Source organism: Gopherus evgoodei, chromosome 1 (genome assembly GCF_007399415.2).
Source record: "Gopherus evgoodei ecotype Sinaloan lineage chromosome 1, rGopEvg1_v1.p, whole genome shotgun sequence".
NCBI classification, from domain to species: domain Eukaryota; kingdom Metazoa; phylum Chordata; order Testudines; family Testudinidae; genus Gopherus; species Gopherus evgoodei.
The window spans coordinates 281,445,800-281,460,858 of NC_044322.1; positions in this window are offsets into that span (position 1 = coordinate 281,445,800).

Consider the following 15,059-nt stretch of genomic DNA (forward strand, 5'->3'; position numbering starts at 1 on the left):
ACAAAAGAAAGTCAATTTCTTGGAAATTGACAATATCAGCCATGGCTCTGGTCTTTCAGTCTTTCTTATGTGTTGTGTGTCCCTAAACCAATCTCTTATTTGATTTTGATGAAAGAAAAATGGAACAGGTACAGCCAGACATAGCATAAATATTACACTGTACCCTAGAAACAGTTTCCAAATAGGCTCTTTTACAGAAGTATCTAGGAGAGAAAGAGAATATCAGATGCTCTTGGACAAAAATGACAAATCGCATTTGTAATTATTGAGAGCTGGAAAACTGAATGGAGTGTGATTTGCTGCTGAGAATGGGGGATTAGGTTATATTCTTCGTTATAAATTGAATTACTGTGTGACCTTGAGCAAATCAAAACCTGGCCCTGCCTCAGTTTACCCATCTGTCACCTCGTATTTTTCTGCTTCACAGAGGGGGTTCTGTGAAGTTTGAGAAATTAACATTTCTCAGGTGTCTTGATAGCCTTAGATGAAAAGTGCTACAGAAATGTGACTTATTAACTCCTTTAGTTGATTTGTTAAAGTCACTAACTCATATACTAAGTGGCCAGTGACCAAAAATTGTGCTAATGCTACGGGGCCCACATCAATTGCCCACCTTCAATCTCCTGAAGTGATAAGTACAGTCATGTACCACTAGAGGTCAGACTATACCAGAAAATAACAATTAATACAAATATATTTCTTTAATACACTGTACAAAAGAAGGGAAAGAATAATCACCTACAGATTTTGAGTATTAAAAATAATCAATGCTGCCAATTGAAGGAAATATTTTTGTCACCAAGTACAAAAAAATACACGTATTTCCTGGCAGTAGGATAATTCTTTTCTTTCTCCCAGAGGTCCTCAACATTTCTGTATAAGGCACAAAAACTCCCATTATTTCTCCTCTCATTTTAAACTGCTTGGTCTTAAAGCTCCTCATTGTAGTCACCATCCTTCTGAGCACAAAAAACTGCATTCTCTCCTACAGCTACCTAGCTTAGTGAAAGGGTTTTGTTTAAATCAAAAAGTTGAATATAGTTTAGTTTACAGGTTTGAAAGGACGGCAAATGAACCTTGCCCCCTTCCCACTCCCGCTCTAAACTCCCTTGCGAAACTCCCCTTTAGCAGCCCTGTTTGCAAAGCTCCCTGGTCGCTTGCTCACTGCTTTATAAAGCCCTGGCCTTCTTGATAGGCCCATCCTCTAAGGCTCAGCCAATTAACAGAGGCTTCTAGCTTTCAAACCTTACTTTGAAGCTCACAGCTTCCAACTGCCAGCCACAGCACAAAGTCCATCAAACAAACAAATGAACAAACAAAAGACGGACAAACAAACACAAGCTCAGCACACAGTAAGTAACCCCCAAACACAAACACACCCTACAGACAGCCACTTACCTCCTCCTCCTCCACCTGGAGAAGTCCCTCTCAAAACTTCCTGTTAGTAGCCCTGGTTGCAATTGCTGAGCCCACATGAAGGCCCCCAGCATCATGCCTAAAATACTGCAATATTTCCCTACATTAGAATGGCTGTGATATTACATAGACCAGTGGTTTTCAATTTTTTTTTCTCACAACTCAGTTCAGGAAAATTGTTGATGTCCGCCACCCAACAGAGCTGGGGCAAAGGGTTGGTGTGTGGGAGGGGGGCAGGGCTGGGGCAGGGTGTGGGGGTGAGGGCTGCAGGGTGGGGTCAGGAATGAGGGGTTCACTGTGGGCTGGGGCTCTGGGCTGAGGCAGGGGGTTGGGGTGCAGGAGGGGTTCTGCGCTGGAGGTGCAGGCTCTGGGGTGGGGGTGGGTCTGGGACCAGGAATGAGGGTTTGAGGTGCAGGAGGGGGCTCCAGGTTTGGGGGGGGCTCTGGGCTGGGGCAGGTGGGTGGGGTACAAGAGGGGGTCAGGGATCTGGGCTGGGGGGTGCAGGCTCTGAGGTAGGGTCAGGGATAAGGGGGTTGGGGTGCAGGAAGGGGCTCCAGGATTGGGGGGCTGGGGCAGGGGATTGGGGTGCAGTGTTGGAGTCTGGACTTACGCCAGGCGGCTCCCTGTCGGCAGTACAGCGGGGGTGGTAAAGCAGGTTTCCTGCCTGTCCTGGCACTGTGCACTGCATGGCACCCTGGAAGCAGCCAGTATCAGGTCCTGCTCCTAGGTGGAGGCGTGCAAGCAGCTCCGTGCGGCTCTCGCCTGCAGGCACCGCCAGGCCCCCCCCCCCCCAGCTCCCACTGGCCAGTTCCAATGGGAGTGCAGAGTCAGTGCTCGAGGTGGGGGCAGTGCACAGAGCCCCATGGCCTCCCTGCCTAGGAGCTGCACGTGCTGCTGGCTGCTATCAGGGGATAGCACAATGTCAGAACAGATAAGGACTAGCCTGCCTTAGCTGGGCAGCACCGCTGATGGGACTTTTAATGGCCCGGATGGTGGTGCTGACCAGAGCTGCCGCGACCCAGTGCCTTACATTCCGTGACCCAGTACCTGCAGTTTGAAAAACACTGACATAGACTGCGGCAATCACCACAGATAGAATTTCCTTTCAAACCCATTAGTATTGCTCCATAACCATCAGGAGAGATTGCCGTTGAGCTACCCAAGGAAATCTGGTTTCTCCAAGTGCTTAGTGAGCTGCAATAGTAGCATTTCAAACCCTATGACTGCAAGTCTGAAGAACAAGAGACCTTACACAGACATCAAACACTATATGGCTGTTCTGATGGCTATCAGAAGGCCACCAGGCCAACCCAGCACAGTAACTCCTATTAAAACTGCCAGTATGCCTTTCTCAAGGGTCTCCAAAGGCATGTGTGATGTGGTCTGAAAGGTTCATAATGATACAAAAAATATGTTAAGCAGATCTACTTTATGCTTTAGAAGATCATATATTTATCTGTTTATTTCTTGGTTGACTCTTCAGAAGTGTAGTCTGTGTTCTAAAGATTAGATCCTAGAAAGTAACAGTATTTTGCCCTTTCATCTGAAGAGCTCTATGAGCTTTACACACTAAGTTTTACAACCCCCAAGTGAAGTAAATATGAAACCATTTTACAGATGTGTAAACAGACACAGAGCATTTTGACTTGCTCAAGGCTGAACAGAGAGTCAGTGGAAGAATTGGGAAAAGAATCCAAGAGTCCTGGCTTTCAGTTCTCTGCTCTAATGATATTTTATTGCTGGGAACATAATAATAGTATGGTTAGATTAAAAACACAAAGCCTTTTAATGATATGGCAGAGAGAGAGAGAGAGGAACTAGTTTCAATACTTTATTCACAGGTCAATGGATAGTGCAAGAAAAGCACAGCAAGACATATTTGCGCAGGGCAGTTTTAAAAACTTGTACTGATTGTGTGGAAACATTCAAGCTAAAGGGACACTATCAACCTGAAATCTAGTCAGTTTAAAAAAATTAGTTAAAGGAGCTTCAGACACGATACCTGCCTGATTCGTTCAGCCAATTCTTGAAGTTTTACAAGCCGATATTCATATTTGTATTACGTTATTTTTCTCTCCCCTGTTGGGTGAGTCTTTCACATATACCAAAGAGGTAACTGATTTACTGACTGATTATATAGTGGAAACACTGAAACTGGCTCCATACAAAATGGTGTCAAATGCATACAGTAAACAGACTGGGAAAAAATGTTTTCTTGAATTGCTGCAAGCTTTAGCCTGAGGAGTTACTTGTAACAATATAGAGTAAATATTTTCAGAAGTATGATTTTTTAAGTTGATGGGAGGCCTTTTAAAACAATTCTCTAAAATTGTCAGTGATTCCAAGACCTCTTTCTTGAGTGGTAACAGCTAATTTCAACCCCATCATTTTATATGTATAGTTAGGATTATGTTTTCCAATGTGCATTACTTTTCATTTACCAACATTGAATTTCAGCTGCCATTTTGTTGCCCAGTCACTCAGTTTTGTGAGATCCCTTTGTAGCTCTTCATCTGCCTGGGACTTAAATGTCTTGATTAGTTTTATATCATCGGCAAATTTTGCCACCTCACTGTTTACCCCATTTTCCAGATCATTTATGAATATGTTCAATAGGATGGGGCCCAGTATAGCCCTAGGGGACACCACTATTTACCTTTCTCCATTCTGAAAAAGGAAAGAAATCCTACTGGATCCAGGGGTGGCTGAGTAGAAGCGTCTTTATGAGTGCAGCACAGGGCCTAGGCTCCACAGAACTAGGGTCAGAGAGGGACTAGCTCTCTGCGGCATCATCCTAGCCAAGTATGTGGCTATTCCATCAGCAATGAATGCTACTTCAAGCAGCATTAACTGCTGTCAGCTGCAAGAAAATCACTCATTGGCAGTATGACTCCTGCTAGCGCCATGCTTCTGAAGGTTTGGGGAGGGCACTGGAGCAACATCAAAGAGAGGCAGCCCTTCCGTGTAGCTGGGTCTCAGGGACCAGGTCACATCTTTTTCTCATTTTCAATACCCTCAAAAAGCTTTTCTGTTGGAGGAAACAATTGCCAGAAAATCCTGCTAGGTAAGTTTTAAGGAGTTCCACTCTGTGGGTACCCACTGCTTTGTCATGCCAGCACAGATAGTTTTTTCATATATATTCCAACCCAGACTTAAGCAGTTAAGACCTCTTGTGATATTTCCCCCAAACTGCTTGCCAGCTATCCTACTGGCACAAATGAGATACTGCACCCATGTTCACAGCCCAGTCTTTTCAAGCTAGGGAAACAGATTTCTCCTGAGCTCTTCAGAGGGCCCCCTCCTAGGGTTACCATACGTCTGGACTATCCCAAACATGTCCGGATTTTTGGGTTTTAAATAGCCATCCGGGAGAACTTTGTAAAAATCTAAAAAGGTCCAGGATTTCCCTCCCAATGCAGAGCGCAGCGCAGCTGACAGAGCGGCCGGGCCGGATTGAGCTGCTCGCATCGGGGCCTCCAGCAGCCAGAGCCTCCCCTGCTCCCTCCTCCTCCGCAGCATCAGCGCGCTGTGCTGGCAGTGCTCTGGGGGGGCTATGCGATGATTTTGTCATGAGTCCCACGATAAATATTGTTTTCCTTAAAGCCTTAGCTGCTGGAATCAAGTGGATATGTGATGATTTAAGCCTTCATTCTTAAAGAAAAAGTAAGTTTCTAGTCATTGTGGCTGTGGAGAAAGCTTCAAAATGTGACACACACACACCCCGCACCAAAAGGCTCAAAACGCAGTTGGCATATAAAAAGAACACCAAAGCTCTTACTTCTACATAATCTCAGGGTTTTAAAGCCAATCTCATGATTTTTAGTGAGCCTGACTCATGATTTTTGAACATTTGGGTTCGGCAATACTGGGTTCACTGTCCAGCATAATAGGGCCCTTCTCTCAGTTGGAGACTCTAGGCACTACCATAATACACATTATAAATGATGATTTATTACAAGGATTACACCATCATATGTGAGGGGGAAGAGGGTTTATACCATATATACATGTGTAAACATTCTTTTAAGTTCACAAAAGCAATGGGGCAGAGAGAGTTACACATATGAAAGCTAAGGACCAATTTCACATTCCTTGCACATCCCCAAACTCTTACTGAATTCAATGGGAGTTTGGAGTGTGCTGAGAATGCAGAATTGGACCCAGCACATCAAGTAGATATTTCAATGCTTTATTTACTGGGTTGCTGTGCAATACTGGTCTGATGTGATGCAGCATTTTGCCCTCACACATTCATGTTTTGGGGGGTGACATGAGAGGGAAGTAAGACCGGGTTCAACTTTAATTCTTTGAAAAGTTGAATTAATAGATGAAGAGATACAAGTACAGTACCTCAAATGGAAGAGCATATTTACTTTATACAACTTCTCATCTTTTATGCTGTGTGCTTCACACACATAGTATTCTCTGTGAGAGTGAATATATTACCTCTATATTCAAAGATTATATCTGAAACATTTGGAATTTGTGGAATGACAGTACAATTATCTCATAGTTGCAGATTTGGAAGCTGACGTTCTCTTCATCCAGTTTTCCTAAAATAGCCATACAAACATTTCCATAAAGTAACTGTGAAAAATCCACACACTATTAAACAAATTGCATACGCAGTATAGTGTGTCTCTCAATTAAAAGTTCATAAAGCTGTAGTCTGTGGTTAAAGCACAGCATTTGCAGTCAGGGAAATTGGATTTTATTCCCAGTTCTGCCATGGACTTCCTGTGTGACCCTAGAAAAGTCCCCTAATCTGTGCCTCAGTCTCTCCCTCTGTAAAAGGGGAATAATAATCCATGTCTCATATACTCAGCAATTCCACAGCCATGGAAATGGCAGCAAAAGTATACCTAGCTGGCAGAGAAATACTTCTATTGCAGAATTGCTGAAATAATTTTGTGCTATTTTTCTGAGTCCTACAGCTTGTTCAGCTACCATTTTTGCTCCCTGACTCTCTTTGTGCTTCTCTGTACTTTTCCACACAAGGAAGACGTGTATGGACATCCTGTGCATATGCCTAGCATTATTTTCCTTCAAAGAACAGAGCAGAAGGCAGTGAACTGGGCACCTGAGGTTGAGTACAGCAACAGCAGGATCAGGCCCACAATCCATAAATCAGAAAGACTTTTTATTAAGCTGGAATGGGTATAATTTGGGAAAATCATAACCAGTATTGTCATATACCTTGGAAAATACCAACAAACAAAACCCAAATAACTAAAATAATTAACAGTGAACAAAAAGCAACATTGGAATGTTTAAAAGATTCTGGCTGCAAAATAATCAGGTCTTCATTATTGTTGATCTTGCCAGTCCTGAAATAAAGCAGTCGTGTAATGCACTATACTCTAGGGGTTTAATGTTACATTAATCAAAGCTGACAACCATGAAAAGCATTCATTGTTGTCTTGGAACTGCTAATTTCAAACTGAAATCTAAAACACTCAAGCTCTGATTGTTAACATGGACACTCAAACAAAAACTAAATACAGTCTTTTCTCCTATAGATCACTTTATTATTGTTTTACACTTGGTTGAGAAAACAAATGCAAAGTCTGTAACCAAATCCTACTATATCACTTAAGCGTTCTCAGTTAAAGACATTCTTTGGCTAAACTTCAGTGAATTGTACTACAGCTTAATTTAAGAGCCGTGGTCTCACATCCATTTACATCTGAACAAGCCAGAAGAACTGTCACTGTGTCTTTCAGAGTAGTCATAACAGTAATTCCCAAAAGTTAAATTTTCTTTTTGCATATATAATTGTTTTTAGTTATAGATGCATTTCAATGGCATCCTGATCTAGCTAGCAAACACAGAGTCAGTAGGGCTGATATCTGTAAATTTTAGCTTGCTGACTGTTAATTCTGCAGCCAATGCTATTTAACCCAGGCACTGGATCAAAAGAAAGGAAAAAATGCAATCAGTTTATAAAACAGATTGTGTCCCAACATCTGTTTAATATAAAGCAATATTCTCCAGATGTATAGTAAAAAGGGCCAAATTTGCCGTATGTATAACTATTTCAATACCAGGTATAAATCAAGCCCTCCCTACGATTTTTGCCAATTTGAAAAATCACAGGTCCAATTGTACCCTTGGATGCAACTTCTACTGAAGTCAGAGTGAAGCCAAAATCACTGTCAGCAGAACAAGCACTAAGGGTCCCGTCCCCCCACCACCACCACACACAAACACATGAAAAAAGGGATGTTACCATTTGGCAGGGCAGCCAGGTCTCATGCTGTGATGATGGTGCTTTGTATTCTGGAGGGAATTTGGGGATGATGACACTCCAGGCAGATGGAGAACACACACATCAGAGTATGGGGATTGTGGGGAAAGAGAATAAGAGAGGGTGTGAGCTGACTACAGCACTCTGCCACACTGATAATCTAGTATATGGTGAAGCACTGATGATGGCCTCAAAGAAGAAAGGTGCTGTGATGATTATGGGCGGGCACCTAGAAGAGCATTAAAACTGCGCAAAACTGGCCCAGAATTTAAAAAAAAACCCAAGAGCAACCTTTCTGTGGTCTGCTGCCTCCAAAATCATAAAGAAATGTGTGCCTGCCAGCCTCTATGCTTATAATATTTAACCCTTTTGAGAATCGTATGCGTTAGGTGAGAATCCACTACACTCCACGTCTGTGTTTCAGCTCCTAATCCATCAAGACAGACAAGTTTTCAGCAGTAAGGGAAACGTGTGTGTGTGTGTGTGTGTTTTCACATCACTGGGCCCTGAATCACACCATAAATGTTAGAAGCAAGGTACAGTGTGCTCACTATAGACAATATTTAAGGCCAAGGTCAGCCCTCTTGTAAAGCAATCAACTCCACTGACTTTAACAGAGTTATGTTGCCTTACAGCAAGGTTGTCTTTGGCTTATTCCAAGGTGTGTTTAATTAGGTTTTGTGGCAGCCTAGATAGAAGTGTCTGAGACACTTCGGTAAAAATATTAGTATTAAAACAGATATTCTGGAGAGTAATTTCACCACAGGAACAGATAAGAGAAATAGAATCTTGGTAGCATGCGTTTTAAGAAAGCTTTCTCTTTTACTTCCAAGTGATTCAGAATAAGACATAAAAGCAAAAGTTCAAAATCTTACTATGCAGACTTCTGTTCATATCTTAGCCAACGGGTCTTCAGAACTATGAGCCTAAATACTCCTCTGATGTAAGCCCATTGAAGTCAATATAGTCAAAACAAAGAAACACTTGCCCCTATTCGAAAACCAATAGGAACTGGAGAAATGAGAGAATAGATGGGAAATTGAGTAAGTACATCAGCAACATTGGTAATGACAGACTTTACTCAAATCAGCATGAGAATGAATATTTACTGTCTCCTTGATTCTTATGCAGAAAACTCAAGAAGACCTTTGAAAAATATCTAGTGATTCAAATGACCATACTTATTCATGTTTAGTGCCTAATTGGCAGTATTTTTGGTTCTGTTTTTAAAACTGTAGAGCACTTAAAACACTTCAGATTTCCTAATTTGTATTCCACTTTAGAAGAAACAAGCATTTCTTCTATCTTCAGACCTGCTCTAACTCCCACTATAGTTGATAGAAGTTGTTCTACTGATTTTTTATAGAAGTTGGATCAAGCCCTTAGGTCAATCTATCTTATTGTCAGTGACTGAATAACACAGAAGTCATGCCAATCTTTTGCTGATTCTGCCTTTTACTTAATTAATACTCTTTTGTTTTTGTACGGAAAGTTAAGCCCCAACTCTGCAAATGCTTGTGGATGTGCTGAATTTTAAGAAAAAGTATACTCTCAAACCTCCTTTCCCACTTTTCCCCATAGTTTGTTACATTTTTGTGTGTCTTGTCTTAACTTGGGTCCATAGGCGCTAGAAATGGGGTTTTTTTGGGGGTGCTACTGCACCCCCTGGCTTGAAGTGATTTCCATTATATACAGGATTTACAGTTTGGTTCAATGGCTCTCAGCACCCCCACTATAAAAATTGGTCCAGCACCCCTGCCTGGGGCTTGATTCTGCAAATGGTTCCAGGCAGGCAGACACCTGTGCCTGCATGCACACTCACTGACTTCAATGGGGCTCCATGAGGGGTAGGAAGACATCCACCGTCATTGATCCAAAGGCAGGATTGGGATTGTGTCTTCCAGTGTGTTTATACAGTGTGTTTGTAGCACAATCAGATCCTGACTCCGAGTGGGGATGCCCCGGGCTACTGCAAAACAAATGAATAACAATAATTAGGCAATAGCCAAAACTCAGCTTCAGGGTTTGAGTTTCCTTCATGCTTCAGTAGCACATATACAGCATCTTACCATTTTTGTATGTTCTAAATATAAAAACAGATGCAAGATGCAAAGAAACACAGATACTGTGAAAACAAATAGGCATCCTTATTATTTCCTTCTTAATATATTCAGCATCTTTTTGCTTATACTTTCAGAGCTGTTCGGAAGGGTTATTTAATTCATCTATTTGGTGATCTCAAATGTCAAGGCTGCTTAGTGCTTTATTGCTGGGTGGATATGTGGCAGAGGCTTTCAATTTCAAGCATTTCCTTGCAGTTCTGAAGCCTCCCTCAAAAGAGCACTAAAGCAGCAGCCTTGATGTGTGAGTCTGCCAAACGGCTAGGTAAATATTGTTTCACTGTTATGAATGTAGTAGGTGCGCGCTATATAAAAATCAATGACTGTTTTAAAAAATACATAAGTCAGAACAATATTTTTCTTCTCCAGAGGTGAATCTTTCTTCCTGCTTTCATAGTAAAAAGGAGATATGAGGTTATACATTTTTTAAAAAGATTTAATGCATTTTCTTGCTTTTGGATATCATGTTTTATACTTAGCGTTTGTATTCATAAATACATGACAAACTTAAAAATTAATTAAATTTGGGAAATGATTCTTGACAGCCTCAATAAATCAAATACACTGTGGGTATAATATCTGGATGGTGAAAGGGGATCAGATATTGTAAAATCCCCAGGGCTCAGAAATTCTCTTGAGCACCTTGAATGTTTTTAGTGTGACTATTATTCAATAAAATAAGTGCACGGTTGTGTACAGGATTAAAAGACAATCAAAAGTTTAAAGTAGAATGTCATGAAACCTAAATAAGAGCCTGGGGAAGAGGCCAGCACGTCCCTGCAGCCCCTGGGGAGGGGGTCTCCGCACGCTGCCCCCGCCCCAAGCACTGACTCTGCAGCTCCCGCTGGCCAGGAACTGCGGCCAATGGGAGTTGCGGGGGCAGTGCCTGTGGGTAGCAGTGTGTGGAGATGCCCTCAGCCCCCCATCTAGGAGCTGCTGCCAGAGGGATATGCCGGTCACTTTTGGGAGCTACCTGACATAAGCGCAGACCGCCTGACCCCCTCCTGCACCCCAGCCCCTTGCTCCAGCCTAGAGCCCACACCAAACTCTCTCCCAGTGCCTGCACCCCCTCCCATACCCAAACTCCCTCCTAGAGTTGATCCCACACTTCCCCCTGCACCCAAACTCCCTCCCAAAGCCTGCACCTTCACCCCCTCCCGCACCCTAACACCCTGTCCCAGCCTGGTGAAAGTGAGTGTGGGTTGGAGAGAGTGAGTGGGGAGGATGGAGTGAGCTGGGGGGTGGGGCCTCAGAGAAGGGGCGGGCGGGGCAAAGGTCTTTGTGTTTGCATGATTAGACAGTTGACAACCCTACCGGATGAGCATGTGGAAGCCATGGCCAAGCTGGAAGAGCACGCCCAGCAGCGCAGCCAGTAGCTTGCTGGGTACCAGCAGTGCAGCCGGCAGTTCACTGGGCACCAGCCAGTGCAGGTGCAGCACCACCCAAATGTGAGGTGGACCACATCCGCACGGGCGTGGCTTGTTTGTGCATGGGGGCCCACTGATTGTTCTGCCCTGGGGCCCGGAATTGCCGTCAGCAGGCCTGCCTGTGATTCTTTCATGGAGGTCGCAGAAGTCACAGATTCCGTGACTTTCTGTGACTACTGTGACTTGCATAGCAGCTGGTGCAGCTGACTTCAGGGCCAGCTGCTCGGGTGCCGCACAGCCAACCACACTGGCTGCTGCTGGAGCGACCTGGGGCAAGCTGCTCAGACATTCCCCACGGCCAGTCACATCAGCTGCTGCTCAGGAGGCCTGGGGCCAGCTGGCTCTGGGGACTGCCCGAGCTGCTGCAGGTGCAGCCGTTCCCGCAAACTGCCCAAGCAGCAGTCCTGGGGATGGCCCCGGAGAGCACCCGAGAAGTGGTCCCGGGGGCCGCCCCAGAGCCAGCTGCACCAGCCACTGTTCGGGCAGGACCGGGCAGCTGGCTCTGGGGCTACACGAGCAGTGGCCAGTGCAGCTGATCCCAGGGACCGCCCAAGCAGCAGTCCTGGTGGCAGCCCAGGGAGCATCTCAGCAGCAGTTCCTGGAAGCAACCCGGGGCCAGCTTCTCTGGCAGTCCCTGAGGCCAGCTGCTGGGGTGAGCTCAGCACGCAAGTCCAGGACCATAGCCTTGCACATCTGAAAGTTCTGAAGCCAGTGCTCGCCATCCCAAACCTGCATTACGATGTGATCTCATCAGTCAGTGCTTGTTTCTCAGGCCCAGAAGCGGCGCTCCAACATCTCCAGTTGCTCCGTGAACATGACCAACAACCTTGAACTGGTTCTTCCAATGTCCCACAACAATCTGTTCTCCATGAAATTGTCATCTTCCCCGCAGCTTTTCTTGTGGCTCTGCAAATAGTGGTGGATCATACGCTCAGAGATGGCACAGCAACAACTCCTGCATGGGTTTGTGGGATTTTAAAAATAGGCATAATTATGGATTAGGGATGGCATTATGGGATGGAGAAAGTTGTATGATGGGAACTTGACCACGCAGTCCCAGTCACCCTTGCATGACTCATTTCTGCCCCACTATGCATTGCCAACATTTCACAAAAGACAGTGCGCTGGGCAGTAGCAAATTGCACACTGGGGATACCTATCCATTGTGCACTGTGTTGTGCTGACATAAGGAGCCAAGTATGCACACGCACAAGAAATATATGAACCGCAGTGGCATTATGCCAAGGTAACCTGTGTTGGCAAAAGTTTGTAATGTAGACATGGCCTAAGCATGAGAGAGTGTGTGTTGGGAGCTGGACCAAGAATATAAAGGTGTCTGAGGAATAAGAAGGGTTTGTCAGTAAAGAGGAAAAGAAGGAGATGACGGATTAAGGAAAGAGGGGAAGACAACAGAAAATAGGGAAAGGAGATGGGTGGAGTTATGGCCAGTCTCTCCCTAAATGTGGCCACTGTGGCTGCGTGCAGCCATAGGCGCCAACTTTTCCTGGCGCGGGTGGGTGCTCGATTCCTGCCCCACCCCCCTTCCACCCTCTTCCCCAAAGTTCTCACCCCAACTCCGCCCCCTCCTTGCCCCATTGGACTCCTTCCCCAAATCCCCACCCCAGCCCTGCCTCTTCCCTGCCTCTTCCCCTGAACGTGCTGTGTTCCTGCTCCTCCCCCCTTCCTCCCACAGCTTGTTATGCTGCGAAACAGCTGTTTTGCAGCAGCAAGCACTGGGAGGAGAAGCGGGGACGTGGCACACTCAGGGGAGGAGGTGGAGATGGAACAGAGGTGAACTGGGGCCAGGCGGGGTGCTTGACTGCCAGTGGGTGAAGAGCACCCATGGAGTTGGTGCCTATGCATGCAGCAACCAGGGGTTTTTCCTGAAGCCAGAACAGCCTCCTGGGTAGAGATGGGGGAAGGGACAAAGCAATGGGACTCTAGGGATGGACTTCAGTCCCGCTCCCTGGAGGCTCTGGGTTCAGGTTTCAGCCCTCCACCCCCGACTCCAGCTATGGGGCTCTGGTTCTGGGCGTCAGCCTGGGGGTGGGTCTTCAGCAGGGCCAGTCTTACTGGGTGCCATGGTCAAGAGGCAGGGAGTGAGGGTGAGCCTGGGTGCGAGTCCATGGAAGGGAGGTCAGGCCAATGGGGGCAGGAGGAAGAAGCAGTGGGACCTGTGGAGACTAGGGGAGTGGATGGAGGCAGCAGGGATGGGGGGGGGGTGTCTGTGGAGGATGGGGGGAGGCAGCAAGGCCAGGGGCATCAACATACAACTGTACATTATTTTTATTACTGAGTCTGCAAAAAACCCCTACATAAATAAATTACGATTTTGACATGTATATGTGCATATTTATCTGTTTTTCCTAAAGTTAAGTATTTTAGGAAAATTTGTCTGAGGCATTCTGAGGCCACCAAAATTTTTGTTGTGAGAACCTCTAGGCCACTGTAAACTGAGAGTGCTGTGAAGATAATGCCTTAAGCCCAAGAAGGTGGGGAGAGGGGCCAAGGAGTATGTCACTTTCCAACAATTCTTTTCATCAAGTCTGCTGTGCTGTTGGTGAGTACCAAAAGTAGTGTCATCCAGAGCCGGTGATAGGTGCACTGGTCTCCAACCATGCCTTGGAATTCTTTGTACTGGTGGCTTCATAGGCAATACCATGGCAACCAGCCAAAAAGATTCTGGGATGGAACTTTTTGATGCTGATGCTAGACACAAAGAGATCCAGTGTTGGCAGGTCTAGTCGATGTTTTTCATAGTCTGTCTCATCATTCCTTTTGAATCTTATTCTTCCTTCTGTATTTATTCTCATCTACACGGCTCTTAAACCTGGAAACCCCTGCCTTTAAAATTGTCCTTTAAGACCATGAAATGTGGAAACTGCTGTATTTCTAGATGTTTTCAGGACTGTATGTTATACACATAGTACATTAGACAGATGGTATGTGGCAAAATAGCACTGTCAAACTGGGAATTATCCAATAATGTTAACTGATTATAAAATCACCTGATTATCTTTGTGACTCTTAAACATTAAATGGCTTGATAGGAGGAGCAGAAGTGCTCCCTTGGAGGTATGGGGGAGACTTGTGGGAAGAGGCTGCTGCTATCAGGAGCTCCTAAAAATGAGCTCTGCTTCTATACATCTTTATAGTTGTATAACAAGGGAAGGCATCAGCCATGTGGAACGAATAAGTCCTGCATAACTGGAGCTCTGCTCTCTCTGGCAGAGCTTAGAAACCTGCTATTTTCCCTCCACTTCTTGAGAGTGCTTTAGCTCCTCCTGCTGCTGCATTCCATTCCTCCCCCCCTTCAGCCCCCAGTCCATCTAGTGGAGATTCTAAGGCCATGTCTACATCTAAAATTTTGCAGCGCTGGTTGTTACAGCTGTATTAGTACAGCTGTATAGGGCCAGCGCTGCAGAGTGGCCACACTTACAGCAACCAGCGCTGCAAGTGGTGTTAGATGTGGCCACACTGCAGCGCTGTTGGGCGGCTTCAAGGGGGGTTCCGGGACGAGAGAGCAAACCGGGAAAGGAAACCAGCTTCGCCGCGGTTTGCTCTCTCGGTCCCGGAGCCAGCCAGCAAACCGCAGGGAAGGAGACCTGCTTGCTCCGGGTTCCGGGACAGAGAGAGCAAACCGGGAACGCCGCGGTTTGCTCTCTCGGTCCCGGAGCCAGCCAGCAAACCGCAGGGAAGGAGACCTGCTTGCTCAGGGTTCCGGGACCGAGAGAGCAAACCGCGGCGAAGCTGGTTTCCTTTCCCGGTTTGCTCTCTCGGTCCCGGAGCCACCCAGCAAACCGCAGGGAAGGAGACCTGCTTGCTCGGGGTTCCGGGACCGAGAGAGCA